This window comes from Arachis hypogaea, chromosome 11, assembly GCF_003086295.3.
Source record: "Arachis hypogaea cultivar Tifrunner chromosome 11, arahy.Tifrunner.gnm2.J5K5, whole genome shotgun sequence".
NCBI lineage: Eukaryota > Viridiplantae > Streptophyta > Magnoliopsida > Fabales > Fabaceae > Arachis > Arachis hypogaea.
This window is the reverse complement of record NC_092046.1, coordinates 140,179,339-140,190,404: the sequence shown is the minus strand read 5'-3', so window position 1 is coordinate 140,190,404 and position 11,066 is coordinate 140,179,339. Positions and strand designations below refer to the sequence as shown.

General features: G+C 39.4%; 1 non-coding gene across 1 annotated transcript; it reads right to left on the bottom strand.

The window, feature by feature from the left end:
* Positions 1 to 3,586: 3,586 nt before the first annotated feature.
* On the bottom strand, positions 3,587 to 3,694 carry LOC112726120 (small nucleolar RNA R71). Its single transcript, XR_003165186.1, has one exon. It is a non-coding gene; the product is annotated as a small nucleolar RNA R71 (small nucleolar RNA).
* Positions 3,695 to 11,066: the final 7,372 nt, after the last annotated feature.

Here is an 11,066-nt window from a genome sequence, read left to right as displayed (position 1 = left end):
AGGACTGCAGATGCTGTTGGATTCTGACTTCTCTTCACTCAAAGTGGATTTTCTGGAGCTACAAAATCCCAATTGGCCCACTCTCAATTGCGTTGGAAAGTAGACATCTTGGGATTTTCAGCAATATATAATAGTCCATACTTTTCCCGAGATTTGATGGCCCAAACAGGCGTTCCAAGTCAGCTCAAGAATTCTGGTGTTTAACTCCAAAACTGGCACAAAAGCTGGAGTTAAACGCCCAAACTGGCACAAAAGCTGGCGTTTAACTCCAAGAAAAGTGTCTACACATGGAAGCTTCAATGCTCAGCCCAAGCACACACCAAGTGGGCCCGGAAGAAGATTTCTGCATTAATTACTGATTTCTGTAAACCCTAGGTTACTAGTTCTCTATAAATAGGACCTTTTGCTATTGTATTTTCACACTTTTTATACAATCGATCTTTGATAAGTCTTATACTATCTTAGACACATTTGGGGGCTGGCCTCACGGCCATGCCTAGACCTTGTTCTTATGTATTTTCAACGGTGGAGTTTCTACACACCATAGATTAAGGTGTGGAGCTCTGCTGTTCTTCATGAATTAATACAAAGTACTATTGTTTTTCTCTTCAACTCAAGTCTATTTCTTCTCCAAGATATTCATTCGCACCCAAGAACATGATGAATGTGATGATTATGTGACACTCATCACCATTCTCACCTATGAACGCGTGACTGACAACCACTTCCATTCTACATGCAAACAAGCTTGAATGTATATCTCTTGGGTTTCTAATCTAAGATTGGAATCTTCGTGGTATAGGCTAGAATTATTGGCGGCCATTCCTGAGATCCGGAACGTCTAAACCTTGTCTGTGGTATTCTGAGTAGGATCTGGGAAGGGATGACTGTGACGAGCTTCAAACTCGCGATTGTGGGGCGTGTGACAGACGCAAAAGGATCAATGGATCCTATTCCGACATGATCGAGAACCGACAGCTGATTAGCCGATGCTGTGACAGAGCATCAGGACCATTTTCACTGAGAGGATGGGATATAGCCATTGACAACGGTGATGCCCAACATAAAGCTTGCCATGGAAAGGAGTATGAATGATTGGAAGAAGGCAATAGGAAAGCAGAGGTTCAAGGGGAACAAAGCATCTTCATACGCTTATCTGAAATCCACCAATGAATTACATAAGTATCTCTATCTTTATTTTATGTTTTATTCATCTTTTAATTATCAATACTCCATCACCATTTGAATCTGCTTGACTGAGATTTACAAGATGACCATAGCTTGCTTCAAGCCGACAATCTCCGTGGGATCGACCCTTACTCACGTAAGGTATTACTTGGACGACCCAGTGCACTTGCTGGTTAGTTGTGCGGAATTGTGACAAAGTGTGATTCACATTTAAGAGCTCCAAGTCCTTTGGCGCCATTGTTGATGATCACAATTTCGTGCACCAAGTTTTTGGCGCCGTTGCCGGGGATTGTTCGAGTTTGGACAACTGACGGTTCATCTTGTTGCTTAGATTAGGTACTTTTCAGAATTTTTAAGAATGAATTCTAGAGTTTCAAGGTGATGTTCTTATCATCACAAAAGCTTATTGATTCTCATCAATTTAGCTGCTGAATGTAATGTCCTGCTGAAGCTTGGCCAAACATGTCTAATCTTTTTAGACTGAAGCTTTAGACTAACATTGCATGATTCCTTGAATTCTTATTAAAAGTTTTGAATCCCTTTATTTTTTTTCCATATAAGTTTCGAAAATCACAAAAAAATTTATAAAATCATAAAAATAAAAAATATTTTATGTTTCTTGTTTGAGTCTAGTATCAATTTTTAAGTTTGGTGTCAATTGCATTCTTCTTGCATTTTTCGAAAACATGCAATATGTTCTTCATTAATCTTCAAGTTGTTCTTGATGGTTTCATTGCTCTGATCTTTAAATTCTCTTGTTTTGTGTGTTTTGTTATTTCTCATATGCATTCTCAATTTGTTAGTGTCTTCTATATGAAATTTTTTAAATCTGGTATCCTGCATGCATTGTTTATTTGATCTTAGTTGCATTTTTTTATTATTTCTCATCATAAAAAAAATTCAAAAAATTTTTTAAAACTATGTCTTTTGAAGTCAATAATACAGAGAATTGAAGATTCAGAATATTCAGCAGAGGAATCAAACAGAAAAAATGGGCGTTCAAAACGGCCAGTGAAGAAGGCAAACTGGCGTTTAAACGCCAGCCAGGGTACCTAGCTGGGCGTTTAACGCCCAAAAAGGTAGAGTTTTGGGCGTTAAACGCCAGAATGGATGCCATTCTGGGCGTTTAACGCCAGGATGACACTTGAGGGAAGATTTTGTTTTTAATTCAAATTTTTTTTTTCAAATCTTCATAATTTTTCAAAATCAAATCTTTTTCAAATCATATCTTTTCAATCATATCTCTTCAAAATCAATTTCTTTCCATTTTTTATTTATTACTATTTTCGAAAATCCTTGCTAAAATTAATGATTTACTTCAAAATTTTCAAGTTGTTACTTGCCTATTAAGAAATGATCAAATTTTAAATTTTAAGAATCATATATTTTAATTTCTTGTTAGTCAAGTAATCAACTTTAATTTTAAAACTTTCTCTTTTTTTTAATTTGATTCTCAATCATATCTTTTCAATCATATTTTTTCAATCACATCTTTTTCAAAATTAATTTTCAATCATATCTTTTTGATTTCTAATTTCAAATTCTTTTTCAAAATCACTTAATTTCTTTCCCAAACTTAATTTTCGAAAATCTCAATCAAATTTTCAAAATTTTCTTTTTATTATTTCAAAATCTTTTTAATTTATTTTCGAAAATTCTTCCCCTCTTTTCACATCCATCTATTTAAAGGACTAACACTCATCCTCAAGGTACAATTCGAACCCCCTCCTTCTTTATATGTTCGAATTCTTTTCCATCTACCTCCTCCTTCTATTCTTCTTTTCCTCTGACACCTCAAGGAATCTCTATACTGTGACATAGAGGATTCCCTACTTTCTTGTTCTCTTCTCTTTCATATAAGCAGGAACAAAGATAAAGGCATACTTGTTCAAGCTGATCCTAAACCTGAAAGGACCTTGAAGAGAAAGCTAAGAGAAGCTAAAGAACAATTCTCTTTAGAGAGCCTAACAGAGCTTTTCAAGGAAGAAGAAACCATGGCAGCCGAAAACAACAATGCCAACAATGCAAGGAAGGTGCTTGGTGACTTTACTGCACTTACTCCCGACTTCTATGGGAGAAGCATCTCAATCCATGCCATTGGAGCAAACAACTTTAAGCTTAAGCCTCAATTAGTTTCTCTAATGCAACAGAATTGCAAGTTTCATGGACTTCCATTGGAAGATCCTCATCAGTTCTTAGCTGAATTCTTGCAAATCTGTGACACTGTCAAGACCAATGGGGTTGACCCTGAAGTCTACAGACTTATGCTTTTTCCTTTTGCTGTAAGAGACAGATCGCTAGAACATGGTTGGATTCACAACCTAAGGAAAGCCTGAACTCTTGGGAAAAGCTAGTCAATGCCATCTTGGCAAAGTTCTTTCCACCTCAAAAATTGAGCAAGCTTAGAGTGGAAGTCCAAACCTTCAGACAGAAGGAAGGTGAATCCCTCTATGAAGCTTGGGAAAGATACAAGCAATTAATCAAAAGATGTCCTTCTGACATGCTTTCTGAATGGAGCATCATAGGAATTTTCTATGATGATCTGTCTAAACTATCCAAGACGTCATTGGATAGCTCTGCTGGAGGATCTCTTCATCTAAAGAAGACGCCTGCAGAAGCTCAGGAACTCATTGAAATGGTTGCAAATAACCAATTCATGTACACTTCTGAAAGAAATCCTGTGAATAATGGGACAAATCAGAAGAAAGGAGTTCTTGAAATTGATACTCTGAATGCCATATTGGCTCAGAATAAAATATTGACTCAGCAAGTCAATATGATTTTTCAGAGTCTGTCTGGAATGCAAGCAGCAATAGGCAGTACTAAGGAAGCTTCCTCTGAAGAAGAAGCTTATGATCTTGAGAACCCAGTAATGGAAGAGGTAAATTACATGGGAGAACCCTATGGAAACACCTATAATCCTTTATGGAGAAATCATCCAAATCTCTCATGGAAGGATCAACAGAGACCTCAACAAGGTTTCAACAACAATAATGGTGGAAGAAACAGGTTTAGCAATAGCAAGCCTTTTCCATCATCTTCTCAGCAACAAACAGAAAATTCTAAACAGAGCCACTCTGATTTAGCAACCATTGTCTCTGATCTAATCAAAACCACTCAAAGTTTTATGACTGAAACAAGGTCCTCCATTAGAAATTTGGAGGCACAAGTGGGTCAGCTGAGTAAGAAAATTATTGAACTCATTCCTAGCACTCTCCCTAGCAATACAGAAGAGAATCCAAAAAGAGAGTGCAAGGCCATAACCACATCTCACATGGCCGAACATGGAGAGGAGGAAGAGGCAGTGATTCCCACTGAGGAAGACCTCAATGGACGATCACTGACCTCCATGGAGCTCCCTAATGAGGAACCATGGGAATCTGAGGCTCACACTGAGACCATAGAGATTCCATTAAATTTACTTTTGCCATTCATGAGCCCTGATGAGTATTCTTCCTCTGAAGAGGATGAAGATGTTACTGAAGAGCAAGTTGCTAAGTACCTTGGAGCAATCATGAAGCTAAATGCCAAGTTGTTTGGTAATGAGACTTGGGAGGATGAACCTCCATTGCTCATCAAAGAACTGAATGACTTGACTAGGCAGAAATTACCTCTGAAGAGACAAGACCCTGGAAAATTCTCAATACCTTGTAACATAGGCACCATGACCTTTGAGAAGGCTCTGTGTGACCTAGGGTCAAGCATAAACCTCATGCCTCTCTCTGTAATGGAGAAGCTAGGGATCATTGAGGTACAAGCTGCAAGAATCTCACTGGAGATGGCAGACAATTCAAAGAAACAGGCTTATGGACTTGTAGAGGATGTCTTGGTAAAGGTTGAAGGCCATTACATCCCTGCTGATTTCATAATCCTAGAGACTTGGAAGTGTATGGATGAATCCATCATCCTTGGCAGACCCTTCCTAGCCACAGCAAAAGCTGTGATTGATGTTGACAGAGGAGAATTGATCATTCAAGTGAATGAAGACTCCCTTGTGTTTAAAGCTCAAGGATATCCCTCTGTCACCATGGAGAGGAAGCATGAAGAGCTTCTCTCAATACAGAGTCAAACAGAGCCCCCACAGTCAAACTCTAAGTTTGGTGTTAAACCCCCACATTCAAACTCTAAGTTTGGTGTTGGGAGGTTCCAACCTTGCTCTGAACATCTGTGAGGCTCCATGAGAGCCCACTGTCAAGCTATTGACATTAAAGAAGCGCTTGTTAGGAGGCAACCCAATCGCTACTATTCTATGATAATTTTCTATTGTTATTTTATATTTTCTGTAGTTTGATGATCATGTGAAGTCACAAAAATAATTGAAAAAGCAAAAACAAAGTGAAAAATAGAATGAAAAATAGAACACCCTAGAGGAGACAGTTACTGGCGTTTAAACGCCAGTAAAGGTAGCAGAATGGGCGTTAAACGCCCAGTCTGGCACCATTCTGGGCGTTTAACACCAGAAAAGGGCACCAGACTGGCGTTTAACGCCAGGAATGGGCAAGAAGCTGGCGTTAAATGCCAGAAATGGGCAGCAGCCTAGCGTTTAACGCCAGGATTGGCAGCAAGGGGCGTTTTGCACGCCACTTGGTGCAGGGATGAGATATCCTTGACACCTCAGGATCTGTGGACCCCACAGGATCCCCACCTACCCCACCACTCTCTCTTCTTCACCCATACACCAATCACCTCAATACCTCTTCCCCAAAAAACCTCTCACCTATCAAATCCCACCATTCTCTTCATCACTCACAACCATCCTTCATAAAACCCCACCTACCTCACCATTCAAATTCAAACCACTTTCCCTCCCAAACCCACCCATAATGGCCAAACCATACACACCCCTTCTCACTCCTATATAAACCCATATTCACTTCTTCATTTTCACACAACCTAAACACCACTTCTCCCCCTTGGCCGAAACACAAAGCCCACTCCATCTCCTCTATTTCTTCTTCTTCTACTCTCTTCTTTCTTCTTTTGCTCGAGGACGAGCAACCTTCTAAGTTTGGTGTGGTAAAAGCTAAAGCTTTTTATTTTTCCATAACCATTTATGGCACTAAAGGCCGGAGAAACCTCTAGAAAGAGGAAAGGGAAGGCAAAAGCTTCCACCTCCGAGTCATGGGAGATAGAGAGATTCCTCTCAAGGGTGCATCAAGACCACTTCTATGAAGTTGTGGCCAAGAAGAAAGTGATTGCCGGGGTTCCTTTCAAACTCAAAAAGAATGAGTATCCGGAGATCCGACATGAGATCCGAAGAAGAGGTTGGGAAGTTCTCACCAACCCCATTCAACAAGTCGGAATCTTAATGGTTCAAGAGTTCTATGCCAATGCATGGATCACTAAGAACCATGATGAAAGTGTGAACCCGGACCCCAAGAATTGGCTTACAATGGTTCGGGGAAATTACTTAGATTTTAGTCCGGAAAATGTAAGGTTGGCATTCAACTTGCCTATGATGCAAGGAGATGCACACCCATACTCAAGAAGGGTCAACTTTGATCAAAGGTTGGACCAAGTCCTTATGGACATATGTGAAGAGGGCACTCAATGGAAGAGAGATTCAAGAGGGAAGCCGGTGGCGGACAAGTCCTCTCCTTTGGCAAGGTTAGCCTTCCCTCATCTCATTTGTCACCTTTGCAATTCGGTTGGAATTGACATAGAGGGAGACATTCTCATTGATGAGGACAAACCCATCACTAAGAAAAGGATGGAGAAAACAAGAGAACCTCATCAAGAGCATGAGGAAATTCTTCATCATGAATTTCCTGAGATACCTCAAGGGATGCATCTTCCTCCATAAAACTATTGGGAGCAAATCAACACCTCCCTAGGAGAATTAAGTTCCAACATGGGACAACTAAGGGTGGAGCACCAAGAACATTCCATCCTCCTCCATGAAATTAGTGAAGATCAAAGAACCATGAGAGATGAGCAACAAAGGCAAGGAAGAGACATTGAGGAGCTCAAGCACTTTATAAGATCTTCAAGAGGAAGAACAAGCCGCCATCACTAAGGTGGACCCGTTCTTTAACTTCCTTATTCTTTATTTTCCTGTTTTTCGAAAATTGTGCTTATGTTTATCTATGTTTGTGTCTTTATTACATGATCATTAGTGTCTATTAAAGCTATGAAAATGAATCCATCACCTTTCTTAAATGAAAAATGTTTTTAATTGAAAAAGAAAAAGAAGTGCATGAATTTCAAATTTTAAAACAGTTTAATTATCTTGATGTGGTGGCAATACTATTATTTTTCTGAATGAATGCTTGAACAGTGCATATTTTTGAATTTGTTTGTTTATGAATGTTAAAATTGTTGGCTCTTGAAAGAATGAAAGGAAAAGGAGAAATGTTATCTGATGATCTGAAAAATCATAAAATTGATTCTTGAAGCAAGAAAAAGCAGTGAAAAGCTTGTAAAAAAAAAAAAAGAGAAAAGCAAGCAGAAAAAGCCAATACCCCTTTAAACCAAAAGGCAAGGGTGATAAAAAGGATCCAAGGCTTTGAGCATCAGTGGATAGGAGGGCCCACAGGAATAAAATCCTGGCCTAAGCGGCTAAACCAAGCTGTCCCTAACCATGTGCTTGTGGCGTGAAGGTGTCAAGTGAAAACTTGAGACTGAGCGGTTAAAGTCGTGGTCCAAAGCAAAAAGAGTGTGCTTAAGAACTCTGGACACCTCTAATTGGGGACTCTAGTAAAGCTGAGTCATAATCTGAAAAGGTTCACCCAGTTATGTGTCTGTGGCATTTATGTATCCGGTGGTAATACTGGAAAACAAAGTGCTTAGGGTCACGGCCAAGACTCATAAAGTAGCTATGTTCAAGAATCAACATATTTAACTAGGAGAATCAATAACACTATCTGGATTCTGAGTTCCTATAGAAGCCAATCATTCTGAACTTCAAAGGATAAAGTGAGATGCCAAAACTGTTCAGAAGCAAAAAGCTAAAAGCCCCGCTCATCTAATTAATACTGATCTTCATAGATGTTTTTGGAATTCATTGTATATTCTCTTCTTTTTATCCTATTTTATTTTCAGTTGCTTGGGGACAAGCAACAATTTAAGTTTGGTGTTGTGATGAGTGGATAATTTATACGCTTTTTGGCATTGTTTTTAGTATGTTTTTAGTATATTTTAATTAGTTTTTATTATTTTTTATTTGTTTTTAAATAAAAATCACTCTTCTGGACTTTACTATGAGTTTGTGTATTTTTCTGTAATTTCAGGTATTTTCTGGCTAAAATTGAGGGACCTGAGCAAAAATCTGATTCAGAGGCTGAAAAAGGACTGCAGATGCTGTTGGATTCTGACCTCCCTGCACTCAAAGTGGATTTTCTGCAGCTACAAAATCCCAATTGGCCCGCTCTTAATTGCGTTGGAAAGTAGACATCCTGGGCTTTCCAGCAATATATAATAGTCCATACTTTGCCCGAGATTTGATGGCCCAAACAGGCGTTCCAAGTCAGCTCAAGAATTCTGGCGTTTAACTCCAAAACTGGCACAAAAGCTGGAGTTAAACGCCCAAACTGACACAAAAGCTGGCGTTTAACTCCAAGAAAAGTGTCTACACATGGAAGCTTCAATGCTCAGCCCAAGCACACACCAAGTGGGCCCGGAAGAAGATTTCTGCATTAATTACTGATTTCTGTAAACCCTAGGTTACTAGTTCTCTATAAATAGGACCTTTTGCTATTGTATTTTCACACTTTTTATACAATCGATCTTTGATAAGTCTTATACTATCTTAGACATGTTTGGGGGGCTGGCCTCACGGCCATGCCTAGACCTTGTTCTTATGTATTTTCAACGGTGGAGTTTCTACACACCATAGATTAAGGTGTGGAGCTCTGCTGTTCTTCATGAATTAATACAAAGTACTATTGTTTTTCTCTTCAACTCAAGTCTATTTCTTCTCTAAGATATTCATTCGCACCCAAGAACATGATGAATGTGATGATTATGTGACACTCATCACCATTCACACCTATGAACGCGTGACTGACAACCACTTCCGTTCTACATGCAAACAAGCTTGAATGTATATCTCTTGGGTTTCTAATCTAAGATTGGAACCTTCGTGGTATAGGCTAGAATTATTGGTGACCATTCCTGAGATCCGGAACGTCTAAACCTTGTCTGTGGTATTCTGAGTAGGATCTGGGAAGGGATGACTATGACGAGCTTCAAACTCGCGATTGTGGGGCGTGTGACAGACGCAAAAGGATCAATGGATCCTATTCCGACATGATCGAGAACCAACAGCTGATTAGCCGATGCTGTGACAGAGCATCAGGACCATTTTCACTGAGAGGACGGGATGTAGCCATTGACAACGGTGATGCCCAACATAAAGCTTGCCATGGAAAGGAGTATGAATGATTGGAAGAAGGCAATAGGAAAGCAGAGGTTCAAGAGGAACAAAGCATCTTCATACGCTTATCTGAAATCCACTAATGAATTACATAAGTATCTCTATCTTTATTTTATGTTTTATTCATCTTTTAATTATCAATCCTCCATCACCATTTGAATCTGCCTGACTGAGATTTACAAGATGACCATAGCTTGCTTCAAGCCAACAATCTCCGTGGGATCGACCCTTACTCACGTAAGGTATTACTTGGACGACCCAGTGCACTTGCTGGTTAGTTGTGTGAAATTGTGACAAAGTGTAATTCACGTTTAAGAGCTCCAAGTCCTTTGGCACCATTGTTGATGATTACAATTTCGTGCACCAATACTCTGGGGCAGGTTTACCCTGACCCCGCCTAGCATGTAGGGGCGGGTCGAGTACCCACGGTTCGGGTACTCCTGCCACCCCTAGTGGTAACTGACCTGCGTATGATGTGGCCGAGATGTGCGCAAGTGCTATAGAGGTGTTAAAAATGGTTACTTGATTAAGCGGAGTTTTTAATATTTAAAATTTTGTTCCGAGGTGTGGCGTTATGCGTCCGAGATATTCGGGTACGGATCACAACCCCAAAGCTTGACTTGTTTTTGTATGAGCAAGTTGAGCTTTGTCGCGACATTTATACCTCAGAACCTTGTAAGCTTGTCCTAGTATCACCCAAGCTCAACACTCGATCGTTTAATATTTGGCAAGCTTGGATTTTTGAATACGTTTTAGGGAATGTCAAAGGTGCGTGCTATGTTTAATGCACTTAATGTAATAATTACAGTCATGCGGTTATCTTGAGTGAATCAAGATCATTCACTTTTAACAGTAGGTGAATAGTTTTGTTGATCAAATGGCTAGTAATTATAAATGGCGCAAATAGTGTGATAGTGGGTTTTTTAGCTCTTTTATTACCTTTTCTCTATTCACACGTTGGGAATAGGTCCTGAGTTACTAGCACAAAACTTTACCAAGTGAAGAAAAATAGCTTTGAAAGGTTAGTGTCTTTGTCTTCTTGCTCATTTCTTGTCTCCTCCCCCCTTCTTGTCATGGCTAGAGACAAAGATAAAGACAAAGTAGTAGCAGTAAAAGATTACTTTTATGTGTGGGTACATGCTGATGTTAAATGTCGTGCTTTCCTTTACCATAGCGTAGAAAAAATTTCTGAACTTGCCGCTGGTAACTGGGTTCGGGTTGGTGTGCCAGTGGGTGTGGAGTTCTTTCCTTGTAGCGATGAAGAAAAAGTATGCAAGAAAAGGGGTGACTGGGCATACTTTTATTTTTATGTTTGTGTTTTGTCTAAGTTGAATGTTAGGTTTTCATTTACTGACGTTGAATGTAAAGTGTTAACACAATTGAATTGTACTCCATCACAGTTACATCCAAATTCATGGGCTTTCCTTCAAGCCTATGAGTGTTTGCTGGAGTTCTTAGAGACTCGTTTTTCTCTAAACATCTTTTTCTTGTTGTTTCAGTCAAA